Genomic DNA, 18,937 nt, shown 5'->3' with positions numbered 1-18,937 from the left:
GTGTTAACCCTTTTTTTGCTTGAAATACTGGAGTTTGCTTGCAAAGGCATCGTTATATATTTTTAAGAAGAGGTGTCAAAATTACTTAATTCAAATGTATGTGTTCCAAACTGTCTTTATGGGTTTGTTGTAGTTGATTGAAATGTGCTTCGATGCGTATTCCCTCTCTTCTAGAAATGAAAAGCTTCTTACATGGATATGAACTAGAAGATTCATACTTCACTGCTTTATTTTGAAACTTTTTATGTATCCTGTTTTATCATGGTTGAATTTTAAATTGAGCCCAGGAAAACTGTCAGCACTGCAAGATTGCCGTTTAACGTTGGGACTATATGCTTGTCTGCTACCTGGTTTGGATTGGCTGTGATATGATTTTCAGTACTGTACTGCACCAGCAGTTTAGGGTGTTCATTAGCCTTTGAGTAATATTAATTTAAAATTTCAGAATCAGATACAAATGTTGGTTATATTGTATTATAGAAGGAGCTTTTGACCCTGGCACAAATGCCCTCGACCATAACTTTCTTTATTTTTATTAGTGCTTTCAGTTAGAAGAAATTGCCAGCTTTAATACTGTACTTCCTTGTAACGGGCACTCTAAGAATTGCTGCTAGCTTTACAGGCTTGCCATTCATCATTTGAGTATTTAATTATAGTTGGTTGTACACAGACAGACGTGAGACAAAGGTTGTTTTATGTGTTAGATTTGGTTCAGATATTTCAGACTGACATTGTGTGGCTTTTAAGAAGTCTTCATAGTTCTGTGACCTTGAACCTTGCATACTAATAGTCTCTGTGATGTTCAGTTCTAATTATTGAGGTTTCGGGGGAAGAAAGCTTACTGTGACTTTTGCGCAAAGTATGGTTGCAACTTAAATGATCTCTCGGTACTACCATAATGTTTCACAATATCATAAGCAACAGATGTATACAAAGGGATCTGACCATTGCTTTGGAAGTATGAGAATTTATTGGGTTGAATAAGAGACTTTGAACATAGTGCTATGAATGGTCGATGACTGAGGGCAGGTCTTCACTACGGGGGGGGGTCGATTTAAGATACGCAAATTCAGCTACGCGAATAGCGTAGCTGAATTCGACGTATCGGAGCCGACTTACCCCGCTGTGAGGACGGCAGCGAAATCGACCTCCGCGGCTCCCAGTCGACGGTGCTTACTCCCACCTCCGCTGGTGGAGTAAGTGTGTCGATTCGGGGATCGATTGTCGCGTCCCGACGAGACGTGATAATTCGATCCCCGGGAGATCGATTTCTACCCGCCGATTCAGGCGGGTAGTGTACACCTAGCCTAAGAAAGTCTTCCTCAATCAAGCTTACTCTATTGTATTTAATATATAGTCTCGTAGCATCTGTCTGTGCTAAGAGGGAAGTATCCTTATTTTTCCATTATAAGAGGATGAGTTGTTTTTAAAGTCACCTTTAATCTATTGTATACATCTAAGTCTGGTTATTTCTACTATTATTGAACAATTCCATCCAGATAAATGATTTTTAGGCCCTCACCGTACTGCAGCTTGAACCAAGCCAGCAACAACTTAAAAAAACACAACCGCATAATTGTTAGTTGTTAGCAGGCTTCCAATGCACTTTGCTTTTTCTGAGAATAGTTCTAGTCCCAGAACACCCTTGCCTGCTGTTGTGAAGTCTTGATTTATAACAGGAGTAGCAAGTAGGTGTGACTGGACAGGGCCTTAGATTTGTCACTTGCCAGACCAACACTTGCACAAACAAGATCTGTTAAAGAATTGGTTTTCCATCTTCCACTAGCTTTTCAATAAATATTTTTCTTGGAATACAAACAAGTTGTTTGACTGGCATTGGATAAGTGAAGGTAGGGTCCCTGTTTGGCTTCTCCAACAACTCTCTCTCTTCACTTTAGTAGCTTGTTTTACAGATTTTGGCAGCATCTCTGCAAGGCTGGGATTGTGAACCAGATCTTCTTCTCCATTGACTTTAGTGGAGCTCTGATTTACATCAGCTGAGGAACTGGTCCTAAATGGCTAACCCTTAGCAGGATTGAATTGGATTTAGGACAATCGTAACATGAATGTGTATCAGCTGGAAGGGTCCAGTTTTAAGATTTATCAACACTTCACTATTTCCTTATTTAAAACTTTAAATTCTTAAGGCAGATATTCCTGTGACATGAACTTCGGTTCCCTGGCAAGACCGACTAATTGATTGAGGTCAGAAAGCAAACATTCTTGTGTATTACACCAAGTTAGCACATAAATCTGTAGGACACTCTAATCAGGATCTTAATCTTCCTTATGTTGGGAATCTAATAATTAAGATAATCTGACTTTGGTTAAATATGAGAATACTTTCCCTAGCTATCTATCACTTTCAAGCCACTTACTGAACTACTATACAGAGAATACTGAAAACACTTGAGAGTAACTTTACTCTTATGAAAAGTGCTGAGAATGTGAATGGGACCACTCAGGTGTGCAAGTGCTTGCAAGTTTAAGCCTTATGTCATTAGTAAATATTTTCCTCCACATGAAGAGCTCTTTACATTTTAAAAATGAAGGCCAGTCTAAGCTTTTTACTAATTGAATTTTTATTTTTAGCTTCTGTCTGAAAACTTTACTAAATCATAGATTAGTAGCAATTAAAAATAATTTGAAATACACACTACATAGACATTGGCATTAGCATTATTCCATGCTGCTGATAATCATTAGTACTCTTATTGGAATTTGCCTAAATTAAACCCATATGGGTTTTTTTTCCACTACTACTTTTTCACCAAGACATGTAGGAATCTGTGTGTGTGTGTCCTCTTTTGGGAAGAGTTAAATTTGTTAGTAATCAAGGAATTTGACTGAATATTGTACTTTTGTGCCCTTAATTCTTCAAAATATATTGCTTCAGTAATAAATATGAGCATTCCAAAAGGTGATCTAATTCAGTCCCATAAAAGACTGGTACAATGTAACAGTTATTCAAAAATTATTAGCATTCAGAGTTACTTAATACATCTTTCCCATCCATTAAAGTAATTGCGGCAGGGAAGAATGAAGGGAAAATTATTTCTGTGTTTAGGATTCCAAAAATCTAGAGTGACCATTCACTTGTAGCAGAAATTCTGTTACCTCTTCAACATACTTTCTTCAAATTGCTGTCATTTTTGGCAACAGAATACAATATTTTTATCTTAACTTATCTTTCATGAAGGATGGGGGTTTTATGCCTCTGACCACAGACTATCACAATGTAAACATGGGGATGTTCATCCAAAGAACCAGACTTCTGCCATGAACTCTCACCCCTTTGTATTTTAAATTGCATAATTGCAGTTGTACAATTAAGGGTTTTGTATTTTACCAAAGTGTATGTGCTGTAAATGCACAAGTGCATATAGTGAAATGTGATTCTGAACAGAATGGAAAGAGGAAGATAACCAATCTTATTTTTGCCACTTGTTGCAGTTTTTAGTACTGAATGATTTGAACTCGTGGCTTTTTAGTCTGGTAGCTGTGATAATCAGAATTGCAGGTAGCACAATATGCTAGGAGTGCAGGGCCTTAAACAAAATAGTGTGGTGATACATGTAAGTGCAGAGAAGTTAGGAAAAGTTTTGAGTTCTCACACTGATTAGTAAACATCAGAAATTTCTGGTGGTGACGTTGTAGAAATGGTGGCACTGAGATCATGGGAGGCAGCAAAAAGTCCCTTCTGCAATAAAACTTTTATATTGGGGTTTAAACAAGGTTAATAAAATGGGAGAACTTTTAGTAAAGAGAAAATTTAAAAAGTGGAAACTCATTCAATAGATGTCAAAGATAAGACTTCAGCTTGGTTTTTATAGAGAGGAAGTAAATGGAATGTATTCAGAGGTGTATGCAGCAGACACTCTGGGGCTGCAATCTGTGACTCGGGACTTTTTCTTTTTACAGTACCATCCCAGAGAAAACAGACTGACTAATGGGGGTGCAAGGAGAGAGAAATTGAAGATTGGGTCACAGTAGGAGTGAAAAGAAAATAGTGACCATCTGAGTTAGAGATGGAGGGGAAACACTGTTAAAATGTGGAGTTCACTACCTCTAAAATCTGCTTAGGGTGCTTAAACAAACTAGTGGCTTAATGTTCTCCGTGAAAAGTCCTCTTATGAAATTCACTTCTCCCACTGGTCTGATAGCCTGTCTTGTCAAAAACCTAGTAATGGCTTTTTGCAGAAAACTTCAATTGTTTTCTAAAAATGATTTGTGAAAAATTGATTTGGTTTTCCTCCCTCTCACTGCCAAAATGGGAAGAAGGGGAAAATACAATTTTGAACAAGTCTTCCACAAATTTTCACTAGACTGAAAAAATGGTTTAAGATGTTTTGAAACGAAAAATTTCACTCAGCTCTGACAATTTCTAGAGGATGGTGGCTGGTGTAAATACAGCCTTAGTGTGTAGTTATGTCTCCCTCTAGTGGGTTGGCCTCTGCCCAACAGCTTGTTAGGTGCAGCTAAAAGGAATTCTTGGGTATTAGCTCACTTGGTAGCAGCCTGTGGTTTTGGTGCTGAAAGTTCCAGATTTACTGCAGCACGGGTGGAAGTTCCTTATCCAAGCTTTTTGTGTCCTCTTTCTTCGTTGTTAGAAAAGATGATAGCTGTTTGAGACACACAAAGCACATTTTTACAAATCTAAAAATAAAAAAATGGTTGTCCCCTGCTATCTCTGTACCCCCAAGAGGACATCTGATGTTGGTTATATGATGCTTGATGAACTCCTTTCCTTCCTCACACCACACAATTTCTTTCAGAAAAAAACCCCAAGATCCTGGCACCCTGTGTACTAACAACCTCAGAACTGTTTTGCCTGTCTGCACTGGATTGTGAACTCCTTGAGACCAAGATAATGTGTCCTCTAAATGTACATGTGGTGCCTCCCACCTGGTTAGCACTCCATGAATAGTCAAATACAAACACTTCTACAATACAGTGATTAAAAAATGGAGGAATGCTGTTTTGACGGGAATTGACGGGTGGAGTTAACAGCCCACTGTGACGTTGTGCAGTCTATATGGTTTTATAAAAATATAAGTGAATATAATGTAACTGGGATATGCTTCGTGCAAAAGGTCTCTTGTAAGGTATCATTACAAAGTGCATAATCTACTGAGTATGATCATCTGATTTGTATAAATGTACCACTCTTGTATCTAAAACTAGAAATATAAAAGGTAACTCTGAGGGCCTATTGTAATTATGTAAAGTGTGGGCCATTAATGATGGTTTGGAATCTTGATGACTCCCATTGTCTGCAGATGGCTGTTTACCTGTGAGTCTTCCTGTATATGTGTGTGCTGGCAAGTGAGTAATGAAGTCTTGCAGTGACATGTGATCATGTCACCTGAACTGGAATCCATCTTTAACCTGGTGCTTTTCCAGTGAGGGGGGGTGAAAACCCAGAGGGACAAAGAGTTCCCGCCTTATGCAAAAGATATATAAAGGGGTGGAAGAGAACAAAGAGGGAGAGGAGCCATCATGGAGAAGCCCCTAGCTAACACCTAAGCTGGAACAAGAGCTGTACCAGGGGAAAGAATTGTGCCCAGGCCTGGAAGGTGTCCAGTCTGAGAAAAACTTACTGAAGCATCTCTGAGGGTGAGATTATCTGTATTTAGTTTGATTAGGCATAGATTTGCGCATTTTATTTTATTTTGCTTGTGACTTACTTTGTTCTGTCTGTTACTACTTTGAACCACTTAAATCCTACTGTCTGTATTTAATAAAATCACTTTTTATTTAGTAATTTACTCAGAGTATGTATTAATACCTGGGGGAGCAAACAACTGTGCATATCTCTCTATCTGTGTTATAGAGGGCGAACAACTTATGAGTTTGCCCTGCATAAGCTTTATGCAGGGTAAAACGGATTTATCTGGGTTTAGACCCCATTGGGAGTTGGGCATCTGAGTGCTAAAGACAAGCACACTCCTGTGAGCTGTTTTTGGGTAAACTTGCAGTTTTGGGACAAGTAATTCAGACCCTGGGTCTGTGTTGAAGTGGACTGGAGTGTCTAATTCAGCAAGACGGGGTGCTGGAGTCCTGAGCTGGCAGGGAAAACAGAAGCAGGGGTAGTCTTGGCACATCGGGTGGCAGCTCCCAAGGGGGTTTCTGTGATCCAACCCGTCACACCCACTTCTAAATGTTTCCCCCCCACCCACCCTTGAAGAATTGCTGTTGCTATGAGCAAGTTAGCTATTAGCTTTAACTTCAAAATTGCAACCGCCTCACCCAAACAGAGCTCATCAATCATTAGTCTTGAGCACACTGTTTTCTGCACCTTCTTAAGAAAGCATCAAGGATGCTGACTGGAATAAAAAGTTAGCTAAATGTTTAAGCTGCTTAGTTTACTGGCTTGAGAGCTGAATTCTAGCATTCACATTCAGGCCATATCTACACTAGGAAAACAGCGTTCGTGTTTAACACAAGTTAGCTAACATGTTAGTCTGAGTGCAGACAAGGTAGTTGTAATTTTAACATGCTAGCTGCTCAAGGGGGAGTTTAGAGTTTACCTTGATCAGTTAACACACACTAACTACAACTTGCCTTATTTACACTAAGATGCTAACATCTTAAAACACCTTTTCCTAGTGAAGATAAGGCCTCAGTGGCAAGTACCTTGTAGAGCAGTATGGAGGTTTAGTTGTTAGATCTGATCATTGACCCATGTCTTCACTACAAAAAGTGTTCTTACATTGAAACAGTTACCTTGTCTCCAGTAAGATTTTATATGAAGATATCTCAATTAATCTAGTAGATGCAGATTCTGGTTAGGGGGCATAGGGTTAACCTCTATTAGTTTTTAGCTCAATACAGCTATCTGTTCCTTGTTTCCAGTGAAATTTTAAGTTGTGATCACTATCTAAATGAAAAACGCACATCTCCTTTTGCAATGAAGAGACAGTCCTTCCAAGTAAATTTTCTGGCATCTCTGTCACTTCAAAATCAGTAAACCGATATTAAATAATGATGGTTTCCTATCCTCTGTCCTCCATTGTTTACTTTAAACCAAGAAGTTTGGTAACAGGAATGTCCTCGCATTCCTTTCTTGTCTGAATATTGTTAATTTCCAGAAGCTAGCTCCTGCCACACCCAGTTTAGCTTTATTTGTGTAATGGCATGGTCTTATTCAGAAGATCATAAATCTTGCTAGAGAGTTTTATACTCTTTGGAAAGAGTTTCCAATATTTCCTCCTGTGTGTTTTTTTTTTTTTTTTTTAAATTTACAACATTGACTTAAAATTCTGACTCTGAGCCCAAATATTATTTTTTCTGAAAAAAAAAAAACACCCCTGCCCAATGAAGCTGTGCCAGACTAATCCCTAATATAGATGCAGCTATGTCCAATGGAAGAATGCTGCCGTCAACATGGCTCCCATCATTCAAGGAGGTGGCTTTCCTACACTGATGGAAAACCCTCTTGTGTTTGTGTAGGCTGTGTCTACGCTATGGGGTTGTGCCCACATAGCTTCAGTGATGTAACTATGCTGGTTATAGTCTGAGTGGTGCAGACATCCCCTTAGGAGGATGCTATCAGTTATTACACCGCTAAGGTTGCTTTGCTAGGTTAATGTTAAAGTCACACTATAAGTTTTTGAAAATCAGTTCAGTTTGATGATGATTTAGCCAATGTACTTGCAAGTAACACAAAATTACTAGAAATGGAAGACTTTACAGTTTACTTTGGTTTATAATCAGCTGTTTCCTTGATCATTTGCACCTCTTAGCTCAGTGTATTCTGGTCTCCAGGCCCGGTGCTGTTGACTAGTAACAGCTGAAAGTGAAGAGGGAGTAGGCATACAGCGGAGAAAAAAGGTGGCTCAAGCATGTTGAGTGCTGCTCTTGCGCTTCCTGAATCATGCTCTTAAACATCACGGGGGAGCAGAAGGAACCCATTATATGGTTTTTAATTGTTTTCTTTAAATTCGGATACTGTTTAAATGGTGTTTTATTGGAACACAATTTTAAAATTAGTTTCAAAATTCAAGCTGTCAGTATCCCTTTACCCTGGCTTGTCAGGGGTACCCTTTGCAAGGCCTCACTTTCTGGATTCTTCCTGCTTATTTTGAAACACAAGTATCAGGAAAACCTGCCTTCGTTAACTGAAGATTTTAAAAAGGAAAGTGAATTTTCTTCGCTCTTCTGGAAAAAGTACCCTGAACTCTTACTGCTTGTTTGCATGACATCTTGTCAAGCACACCCAAGGGTGAAGCAGGGACCTCCAGACTAGAGCCCTGTAACCCAAATCAAACCTGATGAGGTTAGACTGCAAGTGTTTGGGTCCAGGATAGGTTGGGTGGGAAAACAACAGGTCCTTCTTGGGTCGGGTCATCTCCTTCCTGTGGGTTTGGCACAGCAGTGGCTAAACTGGGCCTGCTTCTGCCGGACGCTGCCATCTTGCTGTGCTGTAGAGGGAGTGCACCAAGGTGTCTTGGCACCTCTCCCTTTGCAGTGTGCACAGCAGGAACAGGGGACTCACCAGCTGCCTTGCTGACCCCACAGCCAGGAGGAGAGCCATGCTAACACTGGTTTGGGGGGAAAGGCTCCGGGTCAGATCAGAAAATGACTAGATTCTCTCAGGTTGGGTGGGTTTGGGTCTGATCTGGGCCTAAAAATTAGGCCTGAGTTGCCTTTACTCCAGAGCTAAAAACATGCATCTCTACCACTTGAGCTAAAGCGTCTGATTCTCCAGCTGTGAGGACGAGGGCATAACACTCATCCTCTGCAGATCAGGTACAGAGGGAGAGACCAGTAACATTCACCAGCGTTACTCTGACCTCACAGGCATGGAAAGTGAGATTTCAAATTCAGTTGGTATCAAAGTGCATTTGTAAAAGTGTTCCACATAGTTGAAAACTAGATGAAAGCAGCCTCATACCTGTACAGTGGATTTATCTGCACCACAAGTTGCACCACTTTAACAAAAGGTATGATATACAAAATGTAGTTAAACTGGTGCAAACCACTGTGTGGACACTTATATTGGGTTAAAACTGTCCATAGCAATTCAGCTTGCAACTGTGAATTTAGTGATGCAAGCTAAACTACTATAAACGTGGCTTAAATTAATTTAAGAGTATCCACAGATAAAGCTGCACCAGGTTAACCAAACTGGTGTAAAATAACACCTTTCTGTTAAAATGGTGCAACATCCTGTGTAGATAAGTACTATATTTAAAAAAAAAAAAAAAAAAAAAAAAAAAATCTTAGACCCAAAAGGATTCTTGCTTAATATGAAGTGAAACTTGAAATTAACTCTCCGGCATAATTACTAAAAGTTCTAGCCTGAGATGATACTGAGGACAGTCGTGCTTCTGCAAATGTATTATAAGAGCTTTAAATCTTTTATATTCTCAAAGCCTCTTTAGTGGCAGGTTTGTTTTTCGTGTGTGTGTGTGTGTGTGTGTGTGTGTGTGTGTGATTTCCTTCCAGTTGGGAAGATAAATGGAATGACTCTGGAAAAGGTAAGGTCTTTCAGATGGAAATAATCAAGGTGTAAATTTTAAGGCTTGCCAGTGTCTCTGACATATGTTTATTTGTATCATCCCAAAGAAGTGCCCTTTTAAAAAGGCAAAATAGTGGCAGTTTTATTGTGGTTCTATAAGATGACACTAGCCAGCACTTGTCATGTGAGACACAAATCCAGGCTATCTCAGTGGTAAAGTTCATTTACCTAGAGTGTGAAAGGTGATTTTATAATGGACTATAACATGGTTTTATTATAGCCAGTTCCCATGGATTCTATGGCTCTTACTCATGTGGAGTCCAACCAATCTAGCATGGTTTGGTTTTCTTTTTTAGGAGCAGAAATCCATTCACTTGCAATAATGAACAATGTCTATGATCAGAGTTTATATACTCTTGTGGACTAAGAGGGAAATGGACAAAACATTAGGGCCTCTAAAGGTAAAAGTTCTACCCACAGTTGAAATCAGTATGCAGCGCACATGTTTAAATTCCTCATTGACAGTAACAAATAGCTAACATTTAACATGGTACTTTTCAGCTATAAACTGTGTAATCAATATTATCCCCATTTTGTAGGTAGAGAGATTGAGGCACAACGGTGATTTGTCCAGAGTGTCACAGTAGAGGCTTGTCTACATGGGGGGAAAATTCAGAATAGCTAATATGGAATAGGTATTAAGCTAAACTGCAAAAAGGCACTATTAGTATGGAATAAGAGAGTATCTACACAGAAGTTGATGTGGAATAGCTATTATGCTTTAAATATATATCCTAGCTTTTTCACACCAACTTGCCTGTGAATTTTCAATGAAGACATGGGAACACTCAGAAACACTGATCCAAATTCACTTTTAAACTATATAAACCTCATCAAACCCCTGTTTGGATGCTCCTATTCAGAATTAAAGTGACCTTTTGGAAATGTATTAAGCTAAATTGAATTAAGGCTACTTTAATTCTGAATAAGTGTCCACATTACATTTACACCTTTAGTTAATTCTTTATTTTTTCTTAGTATCCAGGTGTACACAAACCCTTTAAGAGGCAGAGCGGGTCTTCCTAATTACGCAGATTAGGTTTTCCATCATTTGTAGAACCTAGTTACTTGACCAGACTATTTCCTGTGTGCCCTCTTATTTTAAGTGTTGTTTTTCTCTTCTCTACCACTAAGAGATGCATGTGGACTGAGAAGAGACTATATATTAATCTCCTTTCAGTAGCTATTTTTAATGCAATCCTCACTGTGGTATTGGAATGCTAATCTAGTTTGAAAAGTTAAAATAGCTAATCTTATGAAAGTTATCCCTGTATGTTGACTGCAGCTGTGGCTGACCAACATGTGCGATTTATGCTAGTAGCAAGTTCCTTTAATTTTCCTAATGAACAGAGATTGAAGCATACAGAAATAGAGAGAGTAAAACAAAGTGCTGTCTGAATTAGATGAGCGTAAGCCTCTAGTGTCTGTACTTGGTTATACCAAAGCAATTTTTTGGCTTGGGGTCTTTTATGGAATATTAGTTGAACTACAGTCCATGTCTGAAAACTATGCTGGGCATGCTCCCTTTGAACATTTTCATAGAGATTGTTTCTATTTATAAATAGCCTGGGAACAAGCTCCCTTCGTCTCTGGATAATGTAAACTACAAGGGTTGCTCATTCAAAACAAAATAATTCTTAAAAATTGTAACTAATTCAGGATTGCAAGGTCCACCTACTCCACCTTTCCCCAACCATCTTAAGGTTTGTCTACATGGGACAGTTGCTAGTTTTACAGTTATGTCCTCGTGTGAACATTATTATGAGTGGCTTTTCAGTGTAGCTTATATCCTTTCCCAAGTGACCTAATGAAAGAAGTGTCCACATAATGCTGTACCTGTTCTATATATCTGTTTGAATTCACGTATTAGATTATGCTGAACACTTTCTCATGTAAAAAAGGCCTTAAAAGTTGAATGGTAGCATTACATTGCTGCAAGAATTTTGGAGCTGAACATGGGGAGTGAAGTAGTAGTGATGCAGCAAAACTTTGGTGTCACTGCTCCGGTGTCTGTTTTTATGTCTTTCCCCCATCAAGCAATGCCAGGTGAAATTGATCTAAGGCTAGACAAGTGGAGTTATTACAATCTCAATAGGTATCTTAAATTATACTAAGAAAAAACCCATTAGGGGAATTTAGTCGCCAGAAAAAATATAATTATGAATAAAGATACATTGACATTTGATCCACCTCTGCCAAAAAAAACTTACAATCCATATGGTAATAAAGCATTTAATAGTTTCTGATACAGTACAGAGAGCCTGCTTCCAATTAAAAGGAAACCCACTTAGCAATGGGAAAGACATCTGACTTAGTGATAATAAAAATCAACTCAGATGAGTATACAACAGCATCATGCATGTTACATAAATCTTCAGTTTGCAATCTATATGTCCAGATGGAATATTTCATTAGCCCCAGATTGCTCTCCTACTACTGCAAATAAAATATGCCTAGACTAAAGTAACAATTATTGTTTACAGGGGCGTAAACTATTTATTTATAGCTGGATGTTAATGTACACATCTAGTGTCAATATCACTGGGAATGCTACCCTTTATCTCATCATGTGTACTGGCTGCAGATATAAAATAAAACTTGTATTAACTCAATTTAGGAATTATCTTCGTTACTTTCAATCATAGCTAAATAGTAAATACTGATTTTTTTTTAATTTCAAATGTGAAATCATTATTAACTATTTGAGATTTACTCTTATGTTCTGAGGCTTCCCAATGGCCTGGACCGTACTGGAGATAGGGGGAGAGTCTTTCAGGAGTTCTAAGGCTAAATCTCTGTACATTAGTGTGAGAACAGCTGCTTTATACAGAAACTTATTCATTATTTTACCATACCTGTTAGTGTCTACACTAAAATGTCACTTTGGCCAATGTAAGTCGCCCACTACACCGACTTAATAACTTCACCTCTATGAGAGATGTAGCGCTTAAGTCAATGTAGTTAGTTCAAAGCAGTGTCTGTGTATACATTGCATTGCTTACGTCACCTGTTGCTGTCCGGGCCCGTAGTGAGGGATAGAGGGGTGGGAGTGTGAAGGAGAGCCCTAGCAGTAGGGCTCCATCTGTCAGTGCCCCACAATGCCAGTTAAATCCGTGTAAGTGCTCTTGGTGAGGATGCGCACCACCAACAGAAGGAACATAGTGTGGACATTAAAAATTGAATTAATCACTGTGGTGGCTGTATGTCGACTTAATTTTGCAGTGTAGACATGACCTTCGTCTAATAGTGTTTTGTAAAACTTCCCAGTAAAAATAACCTTGCTTTGTTTTAGTACTTAACATTTCAATGCTAAGTATTAATTCCCTTATCATGCACTTCACTAGACAAGCCTCTTCCACACATGCCAGAACAATCTGAATTGCAATTCACAAGGTGGTGCGCACTTGATTATTTTCAAAGTAGGAGCATCTTCCTCCATTTGGAAATGGTTTTGAATTAACTCTTACTACATAGAAAGGAGCAGTCAACTAGCATGCATTTTGCTACAGGATTATCAAGACTTGACAATTTAGGGAAAAGTTACTGATACCTTGTGAAATAACAATACTTTTAAGCAGCTTCAGTCTGTTTCGGTCACACATTTGTATATGTTCAGGATTGTTTCAAATAAGTTATTGAAGCAGTTTGCTGTTCAGGCAAATGGGGGGGAAAAAAGCCTGTCTCCTGGTTTAGATCTGTAGATAATCTATGCAAGAAATCTCAGCATGTACTCTACAATGCACTTGGTGTGAAATCTGCCCTTGCTCAGGGAGTTATTAGCACTTTAAATCATTGGATTTAAGTGGTTTCATAGGCCTGTTTTGGCCCTCTGTACAGGGGTAAATTTCACACTTAAACAGAGGATGTAATCTGAGTTAAAGCTAGAATGTGACACAGTAAAGCCACTGTGAATTAAGAGGCTACATACCATGAAACAGTCCCTGGCCATATTATAATGAGAACAAAACTAGAGTTGGATTATTCTCGTTTTGGTTGTTTAAGGCTTTGATTTCACTTTGGGGAGAGCGTTTAATGTAGTATATGCAATCAAACTCTGGAACATCCAGTTCCAACATTTTCCTACAGAGCAGGGTGTAAGTTTAGTATGCTGAGCTTGTCTGCTGCTACAGGCTCTAGATATTGTACACATCAAATCTTCTGCTGCTGCAATGAGGCGCCTGCTGTTGCAGATGAGAGTAAACTACTACCTATTTATTTTTACTGTTATCTCATTGCTGATAAACCCTTGCAAAATAACCTGAGATGAGTGATTTTTGAACCAACTGGTGTAAGATTAAGGGTCGGGGTCTCTCTCTCTTTTCTCTTCCCCTATCCCAAGCCCCACCCAATTCACTCAGGCAGCCTGGGGAAAAAAATCAGCAAGGATGCTGCTGTTCTGCAGTATGAGAGCAGACCGGTGCTGCCTGCACACGCAGTAGGGAGCAGAGCCACCTCTTGCAAAGATTACTGTTGCCAGCGTCTTGACATTTTATTGCAAGTCCCATGGGACTTGATGGTTTTTTTTTTTTTTTTTTTTCTTAAAGCCACAGCTCCTGGAGATATTCTCACATAAATGGCTCTCTGCTTTCATTGAAGAGTTGCACACCCTCATGGTTGGAGACACAAGTTCAGAAGTGTGACCTAAGTGTACCCTAAACGGTTAAAACCAAGAAGGCAAGAATCTAAATATTAAAAATAAGCATCTTGTATTTTGGTGTTTTTAAAAAAAAAAAAAAAAAAAAAAACCACCGGGAGTTGGTAATACTGATGTTGTCAGGCCTTCCTTCCATGGGGAACAGGAGAAGAATCTGCCATGTCCGTGTCTTTTCTGACCCCATTTGGTTCACTGTTTCTACATATTCAGCCTGCAGGGAAGCAGTGGCGTTATTTGTGTGTTTAAAAGTGGGATTTGAACACATGGCTCCATATGGACACCAGACCACTCAGAGGGGAAGACAAAGCCTTGAGTCTGGTGCCTGAGACCACTTGGATATTGTATATCTTGTAGAGGGTTCCGTATGCAACCTTTTCTGCACCACCCAGGCAGTGAACAATTTGAAGCCATCACAACCAGTTAGAATGTACTCAATTTGCATATGCAGTTCAATTGGCTAATGTACTACACTACAGTATTACTGGCCTCTGAGGTGCTAAATAATAAGACAACAGAATATGATACTTTGATAAAATGTTGAGGCAACTCAGTACACTGCTGACAGCAAACTTGGATTGACCACTGAGGCCCACCGCTTCTGGATCATCAAATATCTGGGAGTGTTAGTGCTACTGCAAAACATTCATTTTTAAGAGAAAAACAAATATGCCCAATGAGATTTCACTCATGAGCAAAATTAAATTAGAAGTGAGGTTTTATATATAAAATGAAAATAATCCCATACAACTTTAAGTTGAATTTGCTGAAAAAAGGAGGGGTTTTCCAAAACCAGGCCTGCCTCTGACAGCCAGCAGACAGGGTTGATGGGGAAGCAGTAACTAGCCAAACTTGTCCATTTTAAGCCTCACATTGTTGAAAACAAAGCTCTCTTCCTTTTAAACAAACAAACAAAAAAAAATTAAATGCTTGCTTCTATAAATCAAAATTTTCCCTATACTCAATGTACTTCACCTGTTCTGATATAAATTATTTGACAAGGACACAAAAGAGGGAATGTAAATGATAATTTAATTTAAAAAACCACAGGAGACTATTTTTGATGGGCTTTATAGAAGAACATATATATATTTAAGCAATCACATTTGTGTTTATGGTCTATATTAAAAAACATCATCATTTATTCAAGAAAGGCTATTTTGCTATTAGTTTAGTCCTTGTGGATTTTTTACAGTGTGATCCTAGAGAAGGCAAAATACAAAATGTTGTTTGAGAGAGTTTTATTGAGCAGTTAATCCACAGTTTTCATCCTGAAACCCATGCTTGTCAAAGATGCCTCATTGCTCTAAGCACTCTTGACAACCCCATATAGCCAGTTTTACAAAATCTATTATTTCTAATATTCCTGTCTCCATGGTATGTGGTTTACTCCATAATTTTCACCTTGTCCCTCACCCAGGGTAAAATATTTTGCGATGACATGACTTTGTACAATAAAATATTGAAAGGTACGGTAAATATTTTTACTCAGCTGCCTTACGTCAACCTAACTCTAGTGTAGACCAGGCCTAAATGTTGCACTCCAGCTACAGACACCAGGTACCAGAAACTGTACTTCAAGGACCAGATTTTTTTTTTTTTTTTTTTGACGCGTTCAGCACCCACCCACACTCATTTAGGTACCTAAATAAGTGACAATTGGAGCTGGTGGGTCAGAGTTCTGTTGAGAATCTGGCCCCTGCTGTAACTACTGAGCACACTTGGGCTATGTCTACACAGCAGTTAAGATGTCTACAGCTGACCCATGTCAGCTGACTCTGGCTCAGGCTGTGGGGCTGTTTCATTGCTGGGTAGACTTCTGGGTGCGGGCTGGAGCCCAGGCTTTAGGACCCTGTGAGGTGGGAGGGTCCTAGACCTTGGCCTCTAGCCTAAGCCTGGAAGTCTACACAGCAATGAAACAACCCTGCAGCCTGAGCCCCGCAAGCTCGAATTGGCAGACGCAGGCCAGCTGCGGGTTTTTATTTGCTGTGTAGACGTACCCTTATAAATCTAGCCCTGGGGGGGGGGGGAAGTTTTCACACTTAACGTGTTGATGCTGAATGCTTCTGCACATAAGTATGGAGGAAGTTTTGGTTTCTTTTAAATACAATGTTCTTCACGTTTTCCTAGGATGTGTCCCAGCTAGGGCATGGTGTTTGACAGGTGAATGTCAACGACTGCTGTCTACAGATTCTTCCAAGCAGGTTCATTTAGTTACTGCCAGTGGGTACAAATGCCATTTTAAACAAGTGGGAAAATCTCTGCACTGCGTTCCTAACACGTGAGCTGAAGAAGATTAAAGATAGACTGCACTGAACCCCTTCTACTTGTATGTTTTTATTTCATGTCTAAGCCTCTGTCCTGCAGTGAGCTTCACCCAAGCAGATTCTTGTCCCTGCGTGGACCCTTGCTGATTTTTAAATCGGAGTCTGTGAGCGCAGGGATCTGCCTGTGCAAAGCTTGGTGCAGGACTGAGGTGTTATTCAGGACAGCTACCTAAACAGGAAGATAAGACATCCCATGGGATATCTCAATTAAGGGGACTCTGCGGTGTGTGTGTGTGTGTGTATAATGGTCATCTTTTAAAATGGTGAAGCAGCTGGTTATGACAGATCTTTTTCAAAGAGCCACATTTCAGTGTGCTGATATATGGTTCTTATGCATTCAGATAGGATGATTAGTGTAGATACAGATGACTTGCAGCAGGGGAGGCTTTTAAATTCCTCTGAAAGTGTTGGGTCGTCTAGCTAGTCTAGGTCAGTAATGAATGAGTCATTATCACCTCTTTTCATTGGCTGTGAAATGAATTGTGGTTGCAGTCCAGTTCCCAGTGGACAGGTGTTTAAACCAGCATCATCCTTGGCACTAATTAGCAGTTTCAGTAATAATGCTTAGCACTTATACACATAACTGCAAATGTAATCATAGGGAATCATTCTGAGTCAGCAGAAAGACAGTCTAGATGAGGCATTTTTAGAGAAGGACAGTCTTTTGATTAAAGCACTGACCTTCACAGGATCTGGGTTTGATTCCTGTCTGACCTCAGGCAAGTCACTTAATCCAACTTTTGAGTTAGAGTGAAAATAAAAAATAATTCACCTAAACTTTTATTCCTTCTGTGATTGCCTTCTACTTTAGTAGTCTATTGATGCACAAATGTGTGTCACTGCCAGGCTTTTTGTACAGCTGATGCATAGAGTCCTGGCCAAGATGCTGCTATGAGAGACTTTCTTCCAAAGGTTCTGCCCTCCGGCCTGCACCCATTCACTGTGTGCCAGAGGTCAAACAAGAGGGCCGTTAGTACATCTTTCTGCTATGATGCATCTGGCCGTTTTGATTTCCATGTGTAAATCTACATGGACATATGAATGGGGAGATGCCTGTATCAAAATTTCACCAGCTATCGTTAAATGTTTTATGTTATAACACTGTAGTCATTAAACATTCATTTATATCATTCTAGACTGGCTAATTTTCCATGACAAATTGTTTCTTGCATTGTATTACAGGGCTAGTGGGACAGATTTAATCATAAGGTCTGTGGTTCAAGAACAGCAACATTATGATCCTTTCCCCAGTCCATTGTATTTGATTTACAATTCATTTTTGATAAAGGAGAAACAGTTCTCTTAGCTGGATTTTATATCACTACATTCTGGGATTCCCAGTAGAGGCTGGGTTGTGTTTGGAGGGTGGGAGGAGAGGTAATGAGATCAGGTGTTATCAATAACTTAGCATAGGCTATGTATATCCAAGTAATGAGAATAATGTACAACCCAGTTCCTATAGAAATTTTACTTTTTTTCTGCAGGAATCGGGGATGTGAAGTGCTAAACCTTATTTAGCCTATTATCAGACTTCACGAGTCTGCACTGTAAGAATTAGTCCTAGTGTTAATTTAATGGAAAGGACTGGTATCCTGGCCCATCCTACTACGAGTGAAGGTGTTCTGCTTCACGAGCTGGACACATGCTGACACCTCTGCTTTTGTCCCTTTCCCCAAAATCTGTCCTATCAAACAAGGTAAAAGTAATTTAAAATACATGGACACAAACATCTCATTATCTTTCACTTACTTTCATCCTTCCCATGCATTCTCCACCATCCCCTGTCTATTGTTTGGTCTCAGCCCAGATCCTGCAACTGGAATCAAGTAGATCGATATCTGTGCCTGCCTAGGACCAACTGCAGGTTCAGAATGTCAGACTGTAAACTGTTGTGGGCGGGGACCTGTCTTTACTTGTTACTTCCATACATAGGGTACTAATACCATAAGGCCTGGTCCACACTAACCCCCCACTTCGGACTAAGGTACGCAAATTCAGCTACGTTAATAACGTAGCTGAATTCGAAGTACCTTAGTCCGAACTTACCGCGGGTCCAGACGCTGCAGGCAGGCTCCCCCGTCGATGCCGCGTACTCCTCTCGCCGAGCTGGAGTACCGGCGTCGACGGCGAGCACTTCCGGGATCGATTCATCGCGTCTAGACAAGACGCGATAAATCGATCCCAGAACATCGATTGCCTGCTGCCGGACCCGGAGGTAAATGTAGACGTACCCTAAGAAAGAATCCTTATGTAGTTGGAGGTCTAGGGGTATGTATTTATTCTTCACCAAATATTAATGGTAAGTTACAAAATAGCATTTCAGCAAAAGATGTAGAAACAGGTACTTTGGAGCAGGTTTAGTGGTAAACCTGGAGCCCCTTTTTGGTTCTCTTTATCAAAGAGCTTGCAGTTCCCATTTCAAAGCAGGTGAAACAA

General features: G+C 39.6%; 1 protein-coding gene across 3 annotated transcripts in view; it reads left to right on the top strand.

Annotated features, from left to right (window-relative positions):
* Nucleotides 1–18,937, top strand: part of ZDHHC8 (zinc finger DHHC-type containing 8) — a 237,827-nt gene that overhangs the window by 1,093 nt on the left and 217,797 nt on the right. The window lies entirely within an intron of this gene.

Source organism: Terrapene carolina, unplaced genomic scaffold (genome assembly GCF_002925995.2).
Source record: "Terrapene carolina triunguis isolate 2854851 unplaced genomic scaffold, T_m_triunguis-2.0 Scaffold234, whole genome shotgun sequence".
NCBI classification, from domain to species: Eukaryota; Metazoa; Chordata; order Testudines; family Emydidae; genus Terrapene; species Terrapene triunguis.
The sequence above is the reverse complement of the archived record's forward strand: the minus strand, read 5'-3'. Positions and strand labels throughout refer to the sequence as shown.